Genomic DNA, 24,956 nt, shown 5'->3' on the forward strand with positions numbered 1-24,956 from the left:
GGAGACTACAACTAGAAAACATATTGGAGCATTGGAGCAGGAACTAACCTATCTTCACATTCACCGCAAATAGCTCACACGTCTTCTAATTACCCTAATGACTGGTGCCCTTACACTTCCTGACGCACCCCTTCATTCCCAAGTAGCGAATTGCACGGTAAGACGTTAATGTAAATTAGTAACTACTTTTCAAAGTAACGGCGTTTGTGTTATCACCTAGAACGTTTCCTAATAACCCTCCAAATCGCACGCGCTCACCGCCAGAGTAAATACATTTCATTTCCGCGAAAAGCACACCGGGCTCACAGCGCCGCGCCTGCGAACTGCTGGCGAAGGCTCACCTGCTGTAGCACAGGGGGACGCGAGAGAGCGCCAAGTCCGTCGGAAGAACCGAAGGCAGACTTGGGAAGTGGACCGGGCGATTGAGCGGGAAAACCCGGGCGGGTGGTGGTTGTAAAACCGGATGCAGGAGGGAGCGCGGCCGTTTCCCGAAAAGTGGAGAGTTCGATGAGCTGGGCGCTGAAGAGCGGGTGACAGGGGAGGGAAGGTGACGGGAGAGGAAGGGTAACGAGGGAGGGTGAAGGGGGAGGGAGGGCGGTAAGGGGGCGGCGGGGGACATCTGTTGCAGCAACCCCGACGGAGGTGCGCATTCGACGCTCACCGCTTGCGGAAGGGAACAACTGTGCTCAAGAGAGAAAGGCGAGCGAGTAGGACGCCCGCGAGCACGCGCTGTCCCTGTCGAACGCCGACGGGGTGCGGGTGGGCGGTTGGATGGTGGCGGGGAGCTGAATAAGTGTGGGGGGAAGGAGACGAGGCTGGGCTGGGCCGCGGGGGTGAGTGGAACGGGAAGAGAATTAAGAGGGAAAAGGAGGCAAATAAAAAAGCCATTAACGAGGCGCTAGGGGAGGGAGGGGATGGGCGATGGGGCCCCGGGGGGTCAGAGTCGGCGGCAGGCGGGAGTGAGGGAAAAGAGGTTAGGGTGAGGAGTGGGAGCGGGCATATCTCGTCAAGGGGCAATTCACAAAATGGAGTGGAAAAATGGTAGAGGGAATATGAGGCAGGGGAGAGGAGGAGTGGGTAGGTAGATGGGGAAGTGAATTTATATAGATCCAATGCAGAACTTCCAGCATAGGCATGCATCGATCGCGCAGGGATGGCGAGAATAAATGAGACAGGATTGGCTAACTGTGCTACTACTACTCATAATAAAATATGAGAGGCTGGAATGCACGACCTAGAACAGATGATATGTGGACATCATATTAAATTTTAAGCAGTTATCAAATGCGAGGCAATCTGAAAGGGGCTCAGGGATCAACGATTGGTATTAAGATCTGCTCTACTACTACTGGAGGGTGCAAACGTTTTTCTCCGAACCCGCTTCCAAGGGACCTACTATATACACATCCTACTCATTGAACAACACACTCCTTCAATTCTCTATACCAACTTTTCCTAGAGGAGATAGCGCAAGCATGAATGAGCATTCTCAGTCTTGGTAATGGACCTGTGATTTTCTCTTACCTTTGTGCAGGTCCGTGATCGTTGCACGGCAGTAACGCCTACGTAAAACCAATATAGACCAATGCAAATTCGTAGGTGTAATTCGTGAGCGATTAATCGCTCTAATACAGGGACCCCTTTGACACCCTTAATTCATATTTGCTTTTAATTGAAAATATAAGCGCCCTCGTTTATTTGAAAAATACGTCGCTAAACATGTATTTAGAATGAGAATGGGGGCATATTCTGAGGCACGAGAGATTCCAGACAATTAGAGGCAAGAAATATGGGGATACCTATATATGTATTATATGTATTATTATATATGTATTTATATATATGTATTATTTGTTAATACATACTCATATTTTGTTTGTGGATTGTAGAAATGTGTGACTTTTGCATTCAATTTTAATATTAATTACGGGTGGTGCCTTAACACCCCCCGCCACACGCCCTTGAGGCGGCCTGCGAGGTAATAAGTATGTAGATGTGCATAGGTGATATTGATATCGACACTGATTTAGAGGTTGAAACTGTGGTAATCGACGTGGGCATAGGCAGATATATATGTCACCAAGTACGAGTACAAGTACTCGTATTTAATAAAGCGAGAAAGAAAGAAAAGGCTTCAGGCATTGCCGGCATTTGGAATACCGATAATGAAATGGCCTTTGGTATCGTCGACATCGTCATACCGAGAAGGGGTCGATATGGCCCCGATGTCGCGACAACACAAAGCCGGTATCTGACAGCTCTAGTTGAAAGCAGAAGCATAATAGTAATAACGGCTAACTACATCCAAAGTACAGTTTTTTAGCTACATCTACATCACTCTCTTCGGTTGTTTTCGTGGCTACAAAGTAAGCGAATGAGGTAAATTTATAAGGAAAGTTGACGGTAAGTTATAATTACAAGAATTCTTATTACGAACAAGTGTGTCTCACGAACTACAGTTACTGGAATTCACCAAAGCTGAGGGCTATTCGACCTCTACCTAGTACTAATTGTGCGGGCGAGGCGCTGGCGTCGGCGAAGATTAGATTCATACGGAGGAGCAAAAAGATGATTAAATTACCGCATTCAGCAATTCACATTTTAGGAGTCAATAATCCTTGACCGATATAAAATTACATTCTGTCCATCACACATCAATAAAAATGACATAAGTCTCGCAAATGTACGGTTTGATTGGTACACCAAAAAAACATACGCCCGCCCGCCTCCAATGATCGCGAGGAGAAATGAAAATTTGGGTATTTCACTTCGTGTCGAGTCACATATTATATCCACCACCGCAAAAAATAAACTCTCTCTAAACTACCCCAGGAATTATATGCACGCAGAGTCGATTTGGCTCTCTCACACCTTGGGGAGCTGATATTCACGGTGACGCCTAGTGCTGTTAACGAGAAATCCTGACGCATTAAACAGATTCACCTTTAATGAAAAAATGATTCAGTTGAAGACATGGCTGCAGAAAGATATCGATGGATCGACCAGTATCATTATACTGCAATTTTCGTCTTCTTGACCGCCGGCCTTTTTCTAATACCAGAAGGGAATTTTCGAAAAGAAATATTATATACACTGCGACTCCCGATCTCCAATTTGTCCCTGTGATTCGTAGCATTCATAGAAGTCCGAAACATTTGCCGATGTCACTGATCATACTGGAAATGACAAGGGTTGGATAAATGGAACTTTGAAGTGGAAACAAAATTCCTCCTTCGGGGAGACTGATTTTGAAGGGAGTTATCTTAATGAATTTTTCAAAAAAAGATAACAGATCGAAATTCGATGTTTGGTAGAAAGGTATTATCTAAGCGAGAAAAGTTTCTTATGTCGTACCGCGTGCGTCGAGGAATCCGTATCGACTACGCGCGCGGAGAAGCGAGGACGGAAGTTCCAACTTTTCTCATAGCAATACGCATAAGCAACCCCAACACAAACAAAAAAAAGTATGCTGGGGGTTCCTCTGGGGAGAATCTGAGGGAAAGAGTCGAGATCATTTGACGCGAAAGCAGCGTGCGAGCTGTGGAGCGATCCCACCCTCGTCCTTACTCCGTCCCTCCACTTTTCGGACTTTCCAGAGCACAGAAGAGGAGGGATATGGCATGCAGTGGCATGGTTGTCTTGGGGTGGGGAGGGAGCAGGGGGGCGGAGTGAGGGTGGTTAAAGCGGGGAGGGAAAAGGGGGGGGTGAGAGAGAGAGAGGAAGGAGGTCTTAAACCACAAATTATCCGACATTAAAAACGCATCTAGCGAAGGCAGAGTGAGGCGAAGGAGGGCGGTGGGAAGAGGAGAGGAGAAAAGGGGGAAGAGGAGGGATTACTGGAAAGCGGTCGGGGGGGGGGGGCTCTTCTGGAAGGGGGCCTTCGTGCGCTGGCGTCATGGGGATGCGAGCAGTGGGTTGGGGTGTGTAAGGCAGGGGGTGAGTGGTGATGGAGGAGAAATAAGTGGCCGGCCCGGATCTCCTCCCTCTTTCGTGCCCCGGGTGGGCGGTTTGAGGGGAGGGAGAAGTGGGAAAGTAAAAGGGAAGACGAGGAAAAGATTATAAACTGTTGAAGAGAGACTACGGTCGGGGGAGGCAGTAAATAAAAAATATTAATACTCTCCGCATTGCTAAAGAGCGCGCATCAAAGCTCTGTACCATAACCGACCGGTAGGACCATCACCGCAGCAGAGGGTACAACCACAATCGGCGGAGGAATGCTACGTTTCGCTTCAAAAGACTTGCTAAGCAGTCAAAAGATACATGACGTACAGGCAGAATCCCCAAGGTTAAGGCCAAAAACAATAGTCATCAAATGTATCGGGCCTAATTTAGACAATAACAAGCTCCAAGAGGGTTGGGTAGAATTCAAATAATGAGTAGCATTCAGTTCTTTTGGCAAAATATGGCAGTCTGTTCACAAGTATGAACGCTAGTGAAAGGGAAAAGTAAGATTGGCTTGAACGACACATTTGGAATGCATCTGACAATCCGGTCGCTTCATGTTTCTTCAGGAGGTGGTGTCCAAAAATATCAGTGCGGTGAACTAGACGAAATTTAGCAACTAGATTTTGGGAGTAGCATCTTTAGTCTACCAATTTGACATATGTAAGTCAAAACAGCTGCAAATTAACCTATTTTAATAACAAGAAAAAATGGGCTCTGTGACGGAACAGCCGCTGGTTCAATGAAATGAAGAAGCTGAGATGATTCTGGAAATTCTGAACTTCATCAACAATTGCATGTCATGTACATCCAGGGTGGCAAACAGATTTCAAGTCGCTAAAGATATCTTGTAAATAAATAGAAAAGGTAGGGGCGTTTAACCTCAAAGTGAGTGGTCCCGGTAGGGCTGATTACTATCAAAAATCAAGATATTTTCTCGTCATTAATAACGACGACGGTAATTAATTGTCTCATTAATGATACACCGGTGTTTTTTTCAATTTTAAGTTCAATAAAATACTAAACAGTGACAGCTAAGTCTTGACTTCATTTTCAGATTGATTCCATTGTCTCAATCAAAACGAAAAGAGATCTCATTAAAACAGATACAATGGGGAATGAAATACCGCTAATGACCACTGAAGACCGAACGGTGTCCGACCACAAAAAATTTGAGCACACACAATGGCTAATAAAATCCCTACCATAGGGATTATAAATCACAGAAAGAAAAGGAAGACAGTAGCTTTTATCGCTTCACAAGTGAACTAAATTCGCGCTTCAAAGTGAGGAATGTACCGAAACCAGTCAACGAAATATTTGGAAGCTGCGTAGGAATTGCTATTTAGGATTACTGAGGGAAGTAGGTCGGGGTCTGGAGTGGGAGAGGAGAACTGAAGGGTCTGGAGTGGGAGAGGAGAACTGAAGGGTCTGGAGTGGGAGAGGAGAACTGAAGAGTCTGAACTATCTGAGAACTTACGAAGGCATTAAGGGACTGAGAGAAAACTTAAATTGGCGAGCTGCCTTGTTGTCATGACCGGGTCCCAATGCGACGACTCACCGAAATCCGTGAATCAAGCATGAAGTGGAAAACAATCTCTTTGAAGCAACGGAAATTATTAGCGACTGTAGGACCATTGACATAACATTTGGCAAAAATCGCCACTTTTTTGCTTTCAACCCAACATTATATATTTACGGCTGCCCAACTAATATATCCCATTCTGCGCATCGTGTTGTCCCATGCTGTGCCTAGAACCTACCTCACCCAAACTTTTGTACACCGTTTTGAGGAAAACATTTTCAGGGAAAACAGAAGTTACTTAGTTGATGCGGTCACTACACAAGATGGTATGACGTAATAACAATAGTTGATATTAAGTGGCATTACTGCTGCAATACAAGGCCAACAATATAAGTACCCAAGGTATCGGTTTACTAAGCCATCAGTAGGTACAAGCACATGCGGGGGGATAATGGTATTCATGATGATGGTTAAGTAAGCCAAACTGCATTGAATTGAAGTTTTCTTGATAGTGGTTGAGCGCGAACGAGTGCTACTCAGGTAGTGCGGCAATATTTTACAATACATCACGCCTGAAAGGGTTAATTTGATTCAAAACTTACAAGGATGACACAGTGGTTTCGTACAATTAAATGACTCAGAAAAGAGACTCATACAACGTAAACAATGCGATGTGGCGGGGTAAGCAGACGGAATGAGTTGCCTCCATGGTCGGCAGAGACCCACCTCCCCCCCTCATTCCCGACCATGTAACCCTTTGGAATCCACCCTCCCTCTCCCGTCCGCCAAAAACACGAAGTCTGCTTACGGACACGCGGGCACACTCGCATTAACAACGCACGCAAGCGGGAAACGGGCACGCTCCCATGACGTGTTCTTTTATACCGCTCTCGGTCGTGGAGAGTACACACACTAACGCGCGTCGACCACCGCTTCCCCGAAACCCCTACCCATTCCCACCACCTCAAGCAACCTTGCCTCTCGGCGAGCTCGTCCGTCGCAATTGGGCTCGAAACGAAAATGACCGCTCGTCCCCTCCCGCCCCCAAGTGATGCCCACATCCCCCGCGCCCGGTGTGAGACACGAAGAATGAATCGGTAACGACTACCATGTCTCCTCCTTCCTTCCCCAATGCTCTCTCTCTTTCTCCCCTGTTCCCTCCTCTCCATTTCCCGAAAACTACACTCTCCGCCGACCGGCAGGCCTCCCTCCCTCATTCCTCTTCCTCCCGTCGCTCGCGTTTCCTTCCGTCACCACCTCATCCTCTGTCGTGTCGCACGGAGCTAAAATGTGTCGCCAACCACCAACTAAGCATGGGTTCCAAATCTACTTCGCCGGCATGGCAGGCAACAAACACCCCCATCGAAACACCGAGGGCCTTCTGCGTAATTTATTGAAGGTTAGGAAGGATGACAGGATTAAAACTAATTAATGCTAAAGAGAGTGTAACAACAGCACTGAAAATCAGAGGGAAGCTATGGCGTTCTGTGGAAAGTAAAGGAAGTATGAATTTGGATTTCCCTGTTAAAAAAAAATTAATTATTCTCAAAACCAGGGTTTCATGTGCCTATGGAGTATAAGTTTTATTTCTCTAGACACTCTCTTCCGATTTCTTTTTTTTGCCGACTACTTAGAGAAATCTTAAGTTTTGATTGGCTGGAAATAGATATTAATAAAGGTGGATGGATATTTCTGGAGGCATCAAAAAGGCATTTGAGTATTCAACATTTTAGGTGATTTAAAAAATTAATAATTGTGAGGTAAAAAGTTGATTGAAGATTGATTAAAATTGCCGATGATAATATTTTACCACACGTAGAAGGCTCAGTCTGACTGATGTTAACTCGAAGAATGCGACACTAAATAACATTCGCATTTGAATAAAGCGGAAATGTACTTGGAGAAACGAAAATAAATCAATGAAGATGATTAAGAATGAAGAGGAGAGCGAAGAATCCCACTAAAGAAAGCCATTAGACCAAAAAGCAGGCAGAAGAATATTTAGCAATGGGGAAGCTCTTTTGGTATTACAAAACATGTTCATGGATCACGAGAGTGCACTTGACGTGAAAACGAAAAAATAAACAGATGAAATACATAAAGCTGACAGGGAAAATGTGAATACACGAAAAGTAAAACAATTCAAAGAGACAGGAAATAATAAGAACGTTACACCAAATCTCCAACTGCAGAAAAATGAAAGGCTCGGCATCCATTATTCACCATTGATTTTATATGCCTACGATACATATTCTGTGAGAAAATCATTAATTCCATATGTATATCAGGAGGTAATTTACGACCACAATACATGTATTAGGTACTCTGCAAGTGACTGCGGACACTTGCATGAGGATACTCAAAATTCCCAATTTGTGTTCAATACGCTGCGGTTGGCCAAAACGGTAGGAGTTTGACGGAAAATGAAAATTAACCGATAATAGGAATAGTGAACCGTCGATATAACACAGGAGTCCTGCGTGGCAGACAGAACAAACGTCTCTCACATCGCGAGTAAAAATTTAAGAGAAGAATCCAAACCGGAGGATCGGGCAACTTAATAGCATGAGTGATGATGGGCTCCACATTGTGAAGACCAAAGGGCATTCGCACGAGCGTAGCACCCCTTTTCATTGGAAGTCCCGTGCGCTCTGGAGCAGACATTTGCAGTTCGCAGTTTAATCAGCCTTCTCCTCCCGCTCGTCCCGTTACACACGCCCTAGCCACCTCCATTTACTTCTCTCCTACATCAATCTCCACATTACCACCGACGGAGGAAGTTGCGGCCTCTTCCCACCGCCCCGATGGATCCAATGACTCCGCAATCACCTGCACTCAAAGACCTCGCTCAGACCTCGGCCAAACAAGCTGGTCGAAAGCCCGACCCACTAATCTCGTCGTCAATGGGAAACCGCGAGCTCGGTGCACATCCGGGAAGGAAGCCGCGGCTGACAATGGCTGACCACACGAGGAGTACTAATGATGACTGAGGCAGTTTAACGACTCGCTCCGCGATTCGACACATCTCCCTGCATTATTCTGCTCCGGTGAAAGAAACGCACCAGTGGACCCCCGGAATCGAACCCCCTCTCCCGTCCCGCGCGCGCAGCGAAAAAAATACAAGGCATTCCATATTATCCACGACGCAGGCGTGCCTTTATGGTTGAGAGACAACGACAAGCTCCAAGTTACAGAGCCATCACTTATAACATTTTAAGGGAATGCCGCCGTCGCATGATGGATTTCTGCACAATAGCGCAAGGGAAAAATGTAGACATTCCTTCCTTGTAGGGATAAGTATTACAATGACCCAATCGCTTGCTGCGTACTCATGAGATGTGAATACCTTGACTGCAGAGTCAATAAAATCGTGGAAACTCGATGCGTAGAAAATTCAGCTTGGCCTTCAATTTAACAAACCTTAGCGCAAAGGGCTTTGGGCAAATATATTTTCATATTAATGCACAAATATATATTACATAAATCTAAAACTATTACCACAACCCGAAAGTAAGTTTGGTAGGTGATGGCAGAGTTCACCCAGTATTAAGTACGACGGCGTGTCACATATCAGGGTAAGGGGGCCAGTTCCTTTCCCTGTACCGGTTATATATAAATATATATATATAAAATTATATATATATATATAAAATTATATATATATATATAAAATTATATATATAAATATACATATAAATATATATATATAATTATATATATATAAATATATATATATAAAATTATATATAAATATATATATAAAAATAAAAATATATATATATATATGAATATAGATATATATATATTTTGAAATATATATATATATATTCATATATATATATTTCAAAATATAAAGCCATTGAAAATATCGCAAAGCGAATTTTAAAAGTTGCAGGGCAAAAGTGTGACACACAGGAGAACAAAAAAAAAATAGAGCACACAAAAAAGTCAGAAACTCACAGAGGAATAAGATTTTCGGCGGTGCGGCCACTTTCTTCCTGCATATAGTATATCATATGCAAGTATAGTCAAGCGTGACGATGGCATACAATACACAAAAAAGAACCCACACGATTTCTTTTTTTTATATTCCTGGGCAAAACCACCCTTTGATGACAATCTTGTAAAGGGTAGTTGTGCCACCGAATAATTAAAAAAACAAAATAGTGTATCCTAGTGTTTGTGTGTGTATAATATATATATATATATATATATATATATATATATATATATATATATATATATATATATATATATATATATATATAAACATATGTGTTTTTATTAATACATACTTATGCATAAATGGTTGATGCACTAATATTTAAGGCCACACCTATAGCATTATTATACATACATACTATTAAGGTGAAATCAGATTATAAGCTGTGAAAGGTTTCAAACCAAGTAAATAGACATTCCCAAGAACATAATATAACAAATGAATAAATGCCACATCAGAAAACTGGAAAAGATATTGTTCAATGGGGGCAGCAAAGAATTATGCAATATTTACGAAAAACCGCAACCGTTCATTAATGATCGCTTACAGGTTTTGGAACAAAATATACGCTATTTGAACGAAGCACCTAAATACTCATCCTGAAAGCCAATGTCCCGTTGCTCGCAGCGCAATGACAAATAAGCTGTCGCAGCATTCACAAAAATGTTTTCAACTTAATTAACTACAAACAATGCGAAGGTAATTAGATAAGATAAAGGTTGATTCGAAACACTACTTTTTTCAATAATTATTGGAAAAAATGGAATAATCAGAGATACTGAATAATGAACTAAAAAAGAGATAATATTGATTAAATATAAAAATATCTAGGGGAACAAGATTCTAGGAGCTGAAATGAAATAGCGGGAGCTGCCATGTTATGAGAAGTAGGGCAGAATTAACCGACACAATCGGTCCATACATGCATATGATGTCACATTGTATAACGCAGTTTGACGATTATTTTAAATAAAACCAGTATAATGATGTCACGATACAACGGTAAACGGTAACATTAAATACGTTACGACTATTTCACGTAGCAAAAAATGATCGACTTAAGGGTATATTCTCTTCGATTCTGCAGAGATAATGACTTATTACACGATCATTATCCTGTAGATGATGATTGAAATGAATTTAGTGCACCTGCGTATTATTGATGTTCGAAAAAATGGTTAGGAAAAACCAAAATTCCTTTTTTCCCTTTTCCGCAAATACCTTCAGCATTGGCAGTGAAGTGAAATGGCTACTGAATTACACTGATGACTGCATTTTCATCGCAAGTTAAATTTATTGGTTGTTTTCACAGGGTATTCCAGGAAATGAAATTTATTTTATTGAACCACAAGGAGCACACCATAAGTTCGGCTTTCGGACGAATTAATTTTGACGGTACATGCATGGCTAGGTGACCTCAAACGCCCCGCCACATGCTCCTGCGGGGGTTTGCGGGGATTTGCACAGACGTAGATTTAATTGTCGTATAATTATAGCAACCATTACTTAACTCTTTCGCTGAAACGCTGAAAAAACTTTGAGCCAAGCAACCCAACGCTCCAAACACAACCACGCTCGAAATACACCAGCTTGGTGGACATTAAAATCGCTGCCGAAACCTACGACGTGCAACTAATGCTTATTACCAAACGCAATCACGTCGCCGTTCCACCAACCACGTTACGGTCAGAGAATAGTTATATATAAAAGTAAAATTAAATAAAATCAATCGTGTCCGGTGTAAAAATACAGCTTTCATTACGTTATATCGTTTGGGTTATTCAACAATGATCTAACTACCACAAGAAAAGTTGACACTATTTCTGCCACTGCTCAGTGTGGCTTGCCACATGGCTATGCAAAAAAAAGACCACCATTTCTCCGCACGGATGGCAGTGGAAAAAATTTCTCTTTTGTGCGATAAGAGCTTTAAAATCACGTAAAGTATACAAACAACTTGAAACGAGGAAAAAGTCGCCAAAAAAAACATGCCAACGCCTGTTCAAGGAGCAGAAAATGGTCATTTTTTCACCACTCGACACAAAATATAAGGAAGGGGTTTTCTGGGGGGATACCCTCCTTTCATAGCTCTCTCCTTCTTCACGTCCCCCTGTCCCCGCCAAGCCTCCTTGGTTAACCAGCCAAAGAATCTCCGTTGTCTCCTTGCAATGTGTGCTTCAGACACGACGCGATGAAAAATTTCCCATCGCACTCGAGGATTGCAGCCAACAATAGTTCGGCGCAGGAAGGATGAACAACGGATCCATTCGATAAAATTCATACGAAGAAGGGCAAACCGTGGCTATTATAAATTATTACAAGCGGGGACATGATTCCTTATCAAAACACCACCACAAATAATGGTAATAATAATAGAAAACGTTTTCCAGATAAATCAGAGGGTTTTAAAACGAAAAAATTTCCGGTTCGTCGGCACTTCACTAAAAACGAGGAGAACGTACCTAAATGCATGCAATGAAGTCATTAAAAACGGAAATAAATGGCTTCACGTCAACTCGAGGTAAATGCTTTTGCTGCCATAAGAAAACCAATTAAAAACATGAAGACGCTAAATATGCCCGGAGTTAGAGAAGCACTTAAGACAAAAACCTTATTGAAACTGTTTTGGACGGGAACTACTATCCTAGGGTGGAATATCCCTCATTCTTGTAGGCAATGCAATGTAATGCTGTGGATAAACCCCATTTCAAGCGAAAAAGGATCAATACATTAGCAAAAGAACATTCACAGACTGGCTCCCCAAAAAAATCAATCCGTCACATAGGCTAACGCTGACGATATGTACCTTTTGACCCTAGCGAGAAAAAATATATTTTCCAAAGTAACGGACTACAAAGGTTCTAATCACCAATCACCAATTATATCGAATTTGTCCAATTAGATCATGTTGATGTTACCCCACACTGTTACCCCACACCATTTGGTCTCAATTTCGCCCAAATAAAGACCGCTATCTATCTATCTATCTATAAACAACGAGAGAATTAATTATCATTACGTGTGAATAGCGATTGGCACGTGTTTGACACAAAACCGCCAGGCTTTGACGGCAAACGGTATCCCAAAGCAGTTCGGGGGAGTGAATGTTAAAAAAATAGGACAAATGACAAGAGATATAAGGTAAAAAAACAGTTTCCACGAATGGGCTTAACCGAACGCGGAAACGCCCCGTGTACGAAAAAAAACAAGGCTTCCAGACAAGGAAGAGAAGTAAAAAAGAAGTTCCTCACCTCGCCCGTGCCAGTTTCTTTTATTTGTTCTGGGAGAAAAAAATGAATCACGCCCAATGAGGTACCTCGAATGAAAGAAAAGGAGCTTCTTGTTTCTCTCGCTCTAGTTTATCGCGTGAATAACATGATCCCCGCCAAGGAATGAAACAAATGACTGCCGACCTAAAAGCAGGCATCAACGACCTCATCTATGCACCAAGCAATCAAGGAACAAGAAATCAGCAAGGAATCAACGCGAAATTCAATTCCAAGACTAATAAACTGAATTCTCAAGCCTTAATTTTAGAATATTGTTCATCTTTGAAGTTACTCATATACTGATCACTTCTTCAACAACTTATTATCCAGCCGGTGAAGTCAAGAAGAAACCAAGAGCCGATGGTTATCATTAATTTTAGAATTACGTGCTTTTTTTACAGTCAATAACAAATTAAATGAAACGCTTTCAACGTAAGTAGAGAAATGCAGAGGAAAACCTATTAGGCAGTTTATACGAGTCCTCATTCTCTCACGCAGAAACTCATTCGAGGTTAAAAAGAGGGAAATATTGTGAGTCCACAAAATAAAATATACACTTGTCATTACAAGATCAAATAAATATTTTCTGTGACATAGAGGGGCGTTCCTTCTTTCCTAATAAAGGACAATAAAAACAGGCGAAACGGCTTCGCCAAAGATGACCTAGAAGTTAGCCACAATATGAATGCAGGAAGATGATTTCGGTAGCAATTAAATTAATGAGGCAAAGCAGTTATTTTACAAACTAAATGTCACTTCAGGCCAATGCCAACTTTCAACATTCTCAGGCAGATAAAGTAATTCTAACTTAACTGTTAATTTAATACGGAGAATAAAAGACAAATAAACACTACAACTTTTACAATCTTTCTTTGCGATTATTTTTCTTAATTCATCAATGAAATATTTTAACGGAAAAAATAGTTTCCATACATTTAAAACACTATCTCTCGACAGTCATGCACGCAACCTTTTTCCAAGCAATTACGAAGGAATTGATATGGGAGCTAGGCTACCAATGCGTGTGGTAGCGTTATAAACGTTCGCCAACTTGCGCAGCCTCACCTATTACGTACGTTCGTAAATGATATGACTTTAAAATTTCACAACAGCCGACAAAGCTAAAGCAAGTAATTTTTTATTGACGGGAGCGTCAACGCAAAGTGGTAGGACTATAATCAAACTTCACGAGGACTGGAAGGCACTAACATAGCGTGGGGAGATGGCGATATAAAGAGGCAATAAGAATCGTAAATGTTAACTTGTAACGGTTTAAATTTGCGATGGAAACCATTTTATGTCTCGCTGAGTGGTTACGTCAGGTACATGACGAAACGGGAATTCCGCTTTCAGCAACCAAAAAATTGAGATTGTGCAGACATTAAAGTCACAACGTCATGATATCGCCATAATGGATTGAAACGCATTACCCAAAACCTGCAGCGGGAGAAGCAGATTGCGAGGGTCACTCTGTACTTCTCGTTTGTTGTAAAAGTGCAACTTAAGGATATCGGAAAGACACAACGTGTGTTTTGAAAATAGTTCTATTTAAAATGACGTATTTCTTTCGCGCAGAAGACTGTTCATGCTCGCTTACAAAATCACTGACGATTTCTGATTAATTAAGGCGATTTCAGATCACAGTTAAGATACCGGTTAAACGGGCTAAATGAATAAATCGGAGAATTTAATAGTCTTAATTATCACGAACGGCTTCACCAGGTACCCTCAAAACAATAGTTAAAGTAACCCCTTTCTATGTGGGTTGAGTGAAAGAAAAAGAAAGTCTGGAAATAAGGAATATAGCACTATGGCAGGAACTGAGGAGGAGTGATAACCTCAACACGTAATCAAACGCACCGTTCTTTGTTAGAAAAATCATGGATGAAAAAACTAACGAGGAATAGGGAAAATCACTAAAATATATAAATGAAGATGAGATAAATTTAGGTGATAAATAATAGAACGGATATTTGAATTAAACCAAACCTTAGGAAAGATTGGGAAATTATCAGCTGTAAATTAACTCACAGATATGCTAATAATTCACTTCGCAGTTCTTTTAAAATATATTTCATGAAAGTATGAAATCCAATTAGAGGAAGGGCCTCGGATACTGTAGCAACTTCAGAATATTTCACAAGAAATACAGGCTGTATGAGGCACAGAAATTCACCCGATTACTCCACTGTATTTTCTAAAATTGACAGAATTTCAGATCTGTCGACCCTATCGCTTTTAGCTTCAAAATGCACAAACCCGTCAGTGACCAAGAAATAAAATCGAGCAAAGTAATATGAAGTGGTTTACCATTAATATATTTAAATAGATTTTTTGTGAAATGAATCAAGTAGCGTCGTAAAAAATATTTCTTGATGAATGACATGGAATCAGGCACAGATTTTTCTGTTGTCTAGTTTCACTTCATGTCAGGATCCAAGGTAAATTTTAAGTACGAAGACCAAGAACGCCTAGATCATTAACACTGATCCAGGAAGATTCTGACAAATAGAACTTTCTACCTCTGATGTCAGGGGTGGGACCATAAGATGCATGGCCATGGGTTGCTAGAATTTCCCCCTCCTTCCTTTCCAGTACTGCATTATCTGCCTTAGTATGGCGGCGATAGTGGTCGTGCCTCATTCTTATTCTCTCCTTTTTAATATAGCTAAGAACTTTTGCAGTGAGTAAAACTAACACTCTTTTAACACTAAATTTTCTGCTCACATGCATATGGTTTTGCACCACCACCACGCACGTTTTTTCTGGGATTATAAGTGGATGTTTTTATTCCCTTTCCGTAATTATTTTAACACCCTTCTTCTCCCTTATCCCTTCACCTTTCCACCTGGTGCTTGCAACCCTTGCCCCACACCTTTTTGGTGGAACTCTGGGTATTTGTGTGGATGAAGAATATCATCAAACCGCAAACTTTTTTAAGAAATAATTATTGCAAGTCCTATGGCACCAGAAAGAGACAACCAGAGTCTCAATAAATTTCCGAGCGATGAGCTTCGTTATGCAATGTGTTATTGTCGCCATATGAATCCCTCATCAACATTTCACTTTTATCCTGCAATATTTCTACACGTACATAACACCCCGCGGTTCACCGGCTTCCTGTTGTCTACAATTATACAACTGAGTTTTAAAAATTTTCTGGCCGTGTTCAGGAAACTGATCGACCCCAAATTTACTCAAAAATTCAGCCAATAAATTAATTTCTATCACGGAGCTGTCCCCAACCTAAACCACCCAACAGTTAAGTCACACTTCTCTGTCGGTCGAAACTTAATTAAATAAATCTCTCTGCCCTTCGCCATACACGACGATCCAATGTAATTCATGAAAAATTATTTCGTTCCGGAAGTTTTGTGCTGAAGGCGCAAGATTTCGGCAGCCATCGACTCAGTGGCGATGAGGCGATTTTAAGGGTTCGGAAGCGTTGGTGCGGTCAGAAAAGTATCCCCGAGCATAGGAGATTCAGGTAGTTTTGCGCCAAGGTGAGAGGGCCGAGGAGTGGAGGGAGGCCTACGGGGGTGGGGGGTGGATGAGTCGCGGTGGAGAGGCATTGGGAGAGAGAGGGCGGAGGGAGGGAAAGGGGCGCGGCTGTGGAGGAAGACGGATTGGGAGGGGAGGGGCGGGGAAGAGATGGGGGCGGGCAGGTCTGCAATTAGTCGTACCGCGATTTACAATGAAGATGCGGCGATAAGAAGGCAGCGCCGTAGGATGGGAGGAGGAGGGCATGAGCGGCAAAATAGATGTGTGGAGGGGGTCATAATGAAAGGGGAAGGATTTCGAGGAGGAGGAACTGGTGGGAAATTGGGCCGGGAGAGGTTGCGGGCGAAGGAGTGGAGGGATGCCGAGTCCCGAGCGGGGCAGACTGACGGACGCTAATGCGAGAGATGTCGCGCACTCTCTGCCTCAAAAACGCGTGTTCTCCGAGCCTTTCAACTACATTTCCACGTAAAACAGGACTTTCATCCGGCCACACTAGAGGTTTTTAACCACGTACACATAATGTGAGCAATTAGGCCTGCAGAATGGTCCTACTGGGTGACACTGTTGATACCACAACGAGAAGGGAAATTAACTACAGTACACACCGATGTAAAGAATCCTTTTTCCCCTCGCACAAGTCGTGGGAGCAGCCGTGCGAATCATCACGTGCGATAACCCCTAGAAGAGAAACTGATCGGAATTCCAATAAGCACCGATTACCGGATTTACTACTGCCTGAGGGGCTAATATCCCCTGCCACACGCTCTAGCGGAGGCTTGTGGAGTAAATTATAGATGCAGATGAGAAAATCTAATGTAGTAATCTGTTGAATCACACAGTCGCTTTGACAGTAATATTCTTTCAGGTAATTGTCATAAACATTAAATAATGCATGAGATTCTCGTACAGAGGGATATGTACCATCATACCTGTACATCCCAAGGTGAAGTAAAAATTTCCGTAAATGCACCAAACCGCGGTAATATCGGTTCCAGCTGTAGGTAATTTTTACTGTATAGTTAGTTAGCAAGATTTCAGATCATTTCTTGCCGGTTAACCTGAAGCTTGCCACTCATTACACAACTTTGGACATTTTATAATTTCTTTTGTGCATGGGGTGCTAAATGATTTACGGATAACTATGGTACAAAATGACCAAAACCATCTATATGACCGCCTAAAATAAAATTATTCTGCTAAGGTTAACCAGAAATTTTCTCCATACTCTCCGCGCATATTTTAACCATAAACTGGATATTATTTAAAAGTTTCCACTGGATTAGCTGCAAATGCAATAATGGGAATACTTGGGAAAATTTTATCCTTGATTACTTGTAAATTATTATTTTAAGTAATGACTACCAGCTTCCCTTGCCAATTTAACGCAAGAGAACAACAATTCAACAATGGCTATACAAATTACAAGTAGTAGTAGTATTATTTAGCGGAGGCGAACAAAAAAAAATACAAATGCCACAGAATATCAGCACTTATCCGGTATACGAGGCTTGATCGGCGCATTCAGATTCAGAATTATACTTAAATTAAATAAAATTAAATCTGTATTCGGGAGAATAGTAAAGTTCTCAAACACTCATAACGACAATAAATGTAAGCCCAAAACTCCTACGAGGAAGGCCACAACACTAAGATGTTCCATTAATTCACTGGTGCAATTCACACACATTCATAAGGTAACAAAATAATGGAATACGCACGCCATGCACAGAGAACAAATAAACCTAAGTCAACAAAAAATTATACTAAGTTTAAGCTAAAAAATGTGAGCGTCAACTAACAAATTACGTCGCATTTATGAAATATCCCTCAAGTCCGTAAAAATCTTCTCCCTCCGACCTGCGAAGAGGTAGATGGCGAACGATCCGGTCATGGGAGATAAGAAATCGAGATCGGCGATTTATTTGTACTCGGGGGGGGGGGGATCGCAAAGCGCAGCGCTTAAGGAGAGAGAATGGGCGGGAAGAAGGTGGAGTGGAAAGATTCGAGTCGAAGGAGAAGAGGGAGTGCTACGAGGGAGGAAGGCGAGGGTGGGAGTTTAGGGGGAATAGGCTTTGAAGGGAACAAGAAAGGGGTGCATATGTAATGGCAGCGGATGCTGCCAGAGAGATAATGGGGAGGGCGATCTCGGCAGCGGCGCGGAGAAACTCTCTCTCCTCCCACGACAACTCCACCCGCTCTTTCCGGCCTACTAACGCCAAGCCACATCTCCTCCGAGGGGAGTTTGGGGGGAGGGAGGGGGCGAGGGAAGGCTCCTGCTACTTGCTACTGTCCTCATCCGGAGTGGAAGGGATACCGGCAATGTCCAAGAGAACTGACTGCGAACGGCGTTCCAATCCCTCCCCAAGGATAGGTACCCGGTAAGTCTTAAATTCCATCAATTAATGTTCCTCTAGACGGACGAGAGACGGGTAAGATTGCGAGCGACTTCCCGCCGAGTCGCTGGCGGAGTGCCGTCGGAATAACACCATCTCACGGTCCGTCTGCCCTCGAACGGAAGACGTGGCACACTGTTCCACGAAGGGGCGGGATAAAAATTTATGGCCGATCGATGGAAAATTCTTGTGCCATTGACGCGTCAAAATTACCCGAACGGCCGATCATTCATGAGACGGATCGAAGAGGCGATTCCGTGTGCGGGTGATTTGGAGTCTCTGGCCGCCGATTTGAATATTGCTGAGCCGATTATTACAATATTAATTTTTTTTCTTTTCCTCAAATTTGTTTCCAGCTGACATAGCCACGAGATAACGAGGTGTTTGAAATTTGCCGTTTCCGATTAGATTGGTTCCCGACGGATTTCTCGTTGAACATACCGAATTTGGGCCGAGAGCATGCAGAATTATTTCGTTATTAGGTACACCCATACTCACTCCCAGATGATGCGCTGCAAGAGATCGTAAGCCAATCACGCCGAGGAGGAATACAAACAAACATTATACACGTGATATGCATATTCGTGCTACCGCTGAAAGCCAAGGAGCCATGCACATGGTGGGGAGGAGGGAGTCTTATTCATGGGACTGAAGTTAGGGCGGAAGAGGACGTTTAATTCCAATATATTCCTCCGGTGATTCATTTTGAGGCAACTTGAATGCTTCATCCATGAATATGCGATCCCATAGCAACCGGCCAACCATCGTGAGCATGAAAAAATTCGCCAAAACCATCTCCAATCCTCTCGAAAAACGACGCATGTGCCTATGTAAAATGACTATGCCCGCGAAACTAAATCTCCTTAAACTGAAGGAAAAATCAAGGATATATCTTCAAATTATGACAGACAATCCAACCACTACAGAAACAAAATTTCGCTTCTGATGAGCCGAGGTAACCACATACTAAGAATTTCCATGATGCACAACAAGACACCGGTACGGTGTACGGCAGGGGGCGCATCGGCAAGCATGCACAATTCGCTAATAAACTCATTCATGTACCGTTCTTGAAAGAAGATAGTCCAAAATCATTAGAAAAAACAGAAGATACACGATTTTAATGATAAAGCAGTAAGCGAAATAAGTCTCTCGTTTTAAGGTCCCCTAGGGGCGAAAAAAGTCGTCAATAAAATATATTTGTTTCGTATTGCACAGCGTTAGCAAAACTGTCAGCGTGGGACAGACTCGGCGTCCCGTTGGGGAAAAAAACCTTGGTGGGAAACTGCTTCGGAGTTACGTAGGCATGCACATTTTCAAAGGCAGGCGTGAAAAATCTTAAGCCATAGGTCAGTAAGGAGTCGGAATAGTTATGAGTAATTACCGTGCGGGCTGAAATAATAAATGAATCTTTAGTTAAACAGCCTTTGGTGGTGTCATATATGCTATCTGCAAATAGAGATACAAACACAATGACTTAGAGGTCAAACCTAACTGATTGACACTGCTGAGTAACAGGTACATCTAGCAAAAACAGAGAGGAGCTCTATAATTATTAGTTTACTTCATAGCAGATATCACAAGTTTGAACCGAGAGAGTCAAAAAAAAACAAATAATTACACGGCATGAACAGAAATATTAATAGTTCAAATGTGACTGCGCTGAATTACGTATCAGCACTCAATGGCATCATGTTGTCCAGTGCACGTAACCCCTCCCAGCAACAACTCCGAAGTTCGAACGAAGAAGGGGAATTACGTGTTTTTTCGAAAGAAAAACTCATTTCGGTTTAATTTTAAAGCCCTAGGGCTAACACACCGTTAATGAAATTTCAGGAACGCGGGGGCAAACAGTGATTCTGAAAAAAACCAAGATGCCGCCATAGAAATGATGATTGGTATATAATTGAAGGAGCACTGCCATTAGGATATGAAGCATTAGTGGTGCCCAGGCAAGGGGAAGGGGAGCGGGGAGGGAAATGCGACATGTGCAGCCTCACCGATGACACGAATGCATATGTAGAGCATGATTCTCAGGTAGTAATTACCACCTCCTTTTAATGGATATAAAAGAGTAATAATAAAACAGGTTGTCGTTTTTAACCATGAATATTTCACATACCGAGTGGAATTATCTTTTATATAACATTCTAGCGCCTCTTTCAACTCTACAATTTAATGATCTTACTCGTACTTTGTAATCATTTAAAATATCCAAAGCATTACAAAAGAGAATTATCGAACGTTCATTTCATAAACTCCTATCAGAAACTACGGTTAATATGATGCTTGTAATTCCAAAAGCATGGAAGAAATGCAAAGTACTTTTTCAAGAAAAAAATTAGCAAGCAATTTCATTGCTAACGCTGAAAATTTCACTATAATCTATCAGTAAAATAAAAGTCCCACCAAAATAAATGGAAGATATCATTCAATTTAAAAGTGATCACGAGTAAAACTCTTTTTAAGTTCTACCAGGGCTTTAACCACAAGCCTAATTTCACGAACATTGAACAATACTGCGATTCTCACACTTACGGAGAAAAAGCTAAAAACGAAACCTTCATCCAGCTAATGAACAAAGACATGCTTGGAATGACACGACGAGTGTCAAAGGAAAAATATTTTCTCAGAGAACGTGGGAGATTGGTAAACGCGCTGAGAAGTGAGCAGAACACCGAGCATACCTATGCCCAAAAGTGAATCCAAAGGCGTCCGTAGGATGCGAAAAAAATGCGAAACGAATGAGATTTCAGCAGTGTCGGAAAGAACAAAGGAGGAAGATCGACGAAATTAAATACAACCTGCATTGTAATGCTAAGGGCTTCATTCGCTACCGAAAAATCACGAGTCGGTAAATATAAATCGCATACCCATTTTTTGAAACACCGACGACTTTAAGCACGATGGCATTTATTTCTCATATACTCAAGTTACACGGTGATAGAACTACTTAAGTTATACTTGAATTTCGTAACGGCGTTGGATGAACCACGAAAGTGGAATGGAATCAAAATGATGAAAGATGGAAAGAAAAAGTAGATCGTTTACTTTGCAAGACCATCGCAGCATTTGAGTGACGAAGCCGCTGGTAGAGATACGACTTCATAGGAAGAGCATTAAGTATGTTTCTAGTGCCTGGTGGGAAACGGTATTACACATATGATAAATTTTCGACACCTGAGCATCATAGGCAAAAACTCGATGGAGGTTAAAATTCTCGCGGACGTGTGAGCAGCACTAGCGATAGAAAATGGTGGGAGGGCACGGGGAGTGGGTTGTGAAGGAAGGGATGGCAGCGGGAAAGGAGTGGGGGTGGATCCGTCGGGGGGGGGGATTGAAGTGGGGTGAGAGAGGGAGGGGATGGGGTGAGGCGAAGGTCGTCGAGGTGGCGTCGGCGGCAGGAACAGGGTGGGGGTGAAGGAGGAGGGGGGTGAGGCCCTTGAGGCGGCCTCGACCACCTTGCCCCGGGGCACACAGGAGGGGCGAGAGGGGGCGGGTCCGATGCTTGCTTGCTTGCTGCTGCGAGTGAGGGAATCCTGCCCCCTCATCCCCCAACCATCCTCTCTCTTCGGGGGAGAGGGAGGTTGGGCTGAAGGGAAGGGTGGAGATCGGAGGAAAAGCGTGGAAAGAGGGCAGAAGGAAGGGACTGGGAAGATGCACAGAGATGAGAGGAGGGGAAGCGAGAGAGATAAAGCAATGGAAAGACTTGAAATCGCTAAACACAAATAACGATAAGACAAATGATCATTCGGGAAAATAAGAAGTCATAGGCATGGGAATACTTGGATGGACACGTAAAAACGTAAGTCGTAATTAGCTTAGGTTCATCTCACGTACGAGTATAACCTACATTGGTAGCCGAGACTAAGGATTAACACACACGGGGAAGAAAACCAAGAACATGATTGTATCAAATGACAAAAGAAATTAAGAGCAATGGAAAAATTAACTTACTGCACACAGCAAAATTTAAAGTTTTATTGATTCAGATGAATCTTCTTGAGAAGTAAATATCACTTAGGAATGTGAGATTATGTTTTGCGAGAAAAAAAGCAGTTTTGATATCACTGACGATATGTATACGAAAGACTATGCTGTTGGATGAGTAAGAATCCTTCAAATCGGGTACTGACGTAATTAAAAACACAAGTGCATTATATGAAACAACATGTGAAAAATTCCCATGGAAAATTACACGGGGATCGAGATGGTGCGGGGGCTAACGTACTGGCTTCCCACCCTGAGGGCGCGGGTTCAAATCCCGGCGGTGTTGAATATTTTTCAGAGGTATCTCGATCCCTACTTGAGGTGCTTTGTGGAGGGCACTTTGAGTGAGTACGCCGTCCGTCGGAAGGGACGTTAAACTGCGGGCCCCTTGGCGCCTTTCGTAAAGAGTAGGCTAATGCCGACGCCGGGTTTCTCTCCACCCTTCATCCTTTCCTGTCCATCCCCTATGGCGCAAATGACCTTAGCTGTCGGTCGTCTCCCCTCAAAACTACTACTACTAAATTTACACTAACGTTATTTATTAAGTTAAATCTATCTTTATATCTAACAACCAAACCAACCGTTATTGCTTCCATTAATTAGATCGGTTTTATTTAAGCTATGATGGTTGGCACTGCAATATCACAAAAGTGTGTTGGAATCATATGTTAGGATGAGACTTTAAAGCACTGAAATGGGGAAGGTGGCATTTTCGTGTACGTCAAAGTAAATATTCAGCTGGGGTGAAAAAAATAAAGTGTTACTCACCAATTTACGCATAGGGACAATACAAAAATGGGATTCCGCATCAGCCTTACGTATGTCAACATACGGTAATTATGGTTACGGAATGGTTTAAAAAAAATGGCTATCAGGTTAAAGAAAATGATTCGCGGAGACTGAATACTAGGCATTTCCTACAAATAGACAAAGGATTTGGCCTTTCAAATTCTTCAGATCCCACGAGGGACGATATCTCCCTCAAATAAAAAAAGGAAATATGTTACAAAAGCTGACACACATTTCTTAGGTAAGGTTATATTTCATGGCGAGCCCATGTTATAGAATTTGCTATTATTTTTCTTGTTGACCTGTGGATAACTAAAGGACTGCCTCTTAAGTCACAGCGAGAGGAAAGGGTGGAAAGAAATAGGTGTTGGATAGGGGGCGGGAATTTCGGGGGTCAGGGAGGTCTCGTAAAAAAAGTCTTGGGTGACGCGACGTCACAATTCTCCCAAACGGAGGCGGAGGTTGGGAAAGGGGAGGAGGAGAGGGGGATGGGCCGGGAGAATGGGAGGGAAAAGGGCAAAAAAGGAAACAAAAAGAAGTGGAAGATTCCGATGCTGGACTTTATGCCCACGAATGCAGAGGGAGTGCGGGTCAGAGAACCCCGCCCTCCTCTCCACTGCATCCCACTCCCGCTCAATCTCTACCGCTTCTCGGGTCACTCCCAGGCTCGCCAACACACCACTCGGGTCTTGTCTCGGCCGGGGCAAGGCAGAGAGGAAGGGAGTCTTCTTCTCCGGAAAACCCTTTTGCTGGCGCGCACATAGGCGCCCGTACGCCCTCTTCCTTCTCAATTACCCCTTGCTGAGCTGGGCCTGTGAGTTGCAGGCGGGAGCGAATGCGGCAACGCCCCCTTTACTGAGGGCTTGCAACAATGTCGACCGCCTACCTCTACTTGCAGATCTATCACCGCCGCACAACCCTTTTTGTTCATACACAAGACACATTTCCACTAACTTTAAAGCTCGGTTTTGAAGGGATGTCACGAAATTATGAAACTCGAGAACCGACGGAGGCCTGGGAACACCACGGAAAAAGTAATCAATTCCGTACCAAAATTATGTGCCAAAGAATGCAGGGAAGCCTTATATAATCCAATGCGAACGTGAGGGCTTTGGTCTTTTTTGATAAGTCATCCCCAACAATCGTCGTCAGGATGGATCCGGGAAGGTAAATGGGAAAAGATTTCGTTAAATAGTTAAAATGGAAGACAAATTATAAAAATGACGCAAGTTTGCACTGAATATTATGAGAATATTTATACAGTTACACTAATGACGGTCATGCTACAGTGAATTTCAACTTGGCCGCCCGACCTCCTACGAGCAGAGAACTTAATTGCCAAATGAATATCTAGGCGAAGATGTTTTTTTTCCGGTTCATTATCAAAAAATATAAAAAAAGGTAAATTGAACATAATTCACTGTCCAGAATAGCCAAAACATTCAATACTTCACGATCACGACGAGATAGACATCTGTTACATTTTCCAGATTAATTTCACTTCCGTGAACGTTAAAATAGGCGAGCTCCCTGAAAGGACCATT

At 42.6% G+C, this 24,956-nt stretch overlaps 1 protein-coding gene across 1 annotated transcript in view; it reads right to left on the reverse strand.

The window, feature by feature from the left end:
* Positions 1-24,956, reverse strand: part of LOC139700015 (ubiquitin carboxyl-terminal hydrolase 48-like) — a 457,328-nt gene that overhangs the window by 115,363 nt on the left and 317,009 nt on the right. The gene's annotated exons all lie outside the window — the stretch shown is intronic.

This window comes from Hetaerina americana, unplaced genomic scaffold (assembly GCF_022747635.1).
Source record: "Hetaerina americana unplaced genomic scaffold, ioHetAmer1.1.p SCAF_10, whole genome shotgun sequence".
Taxonomy (NCBI): Eukaryota; Metazoa; Arthropoda; class Insecta; order Odonata; family Calopterygidae; genus Hetaerina; species Hetaerina americana.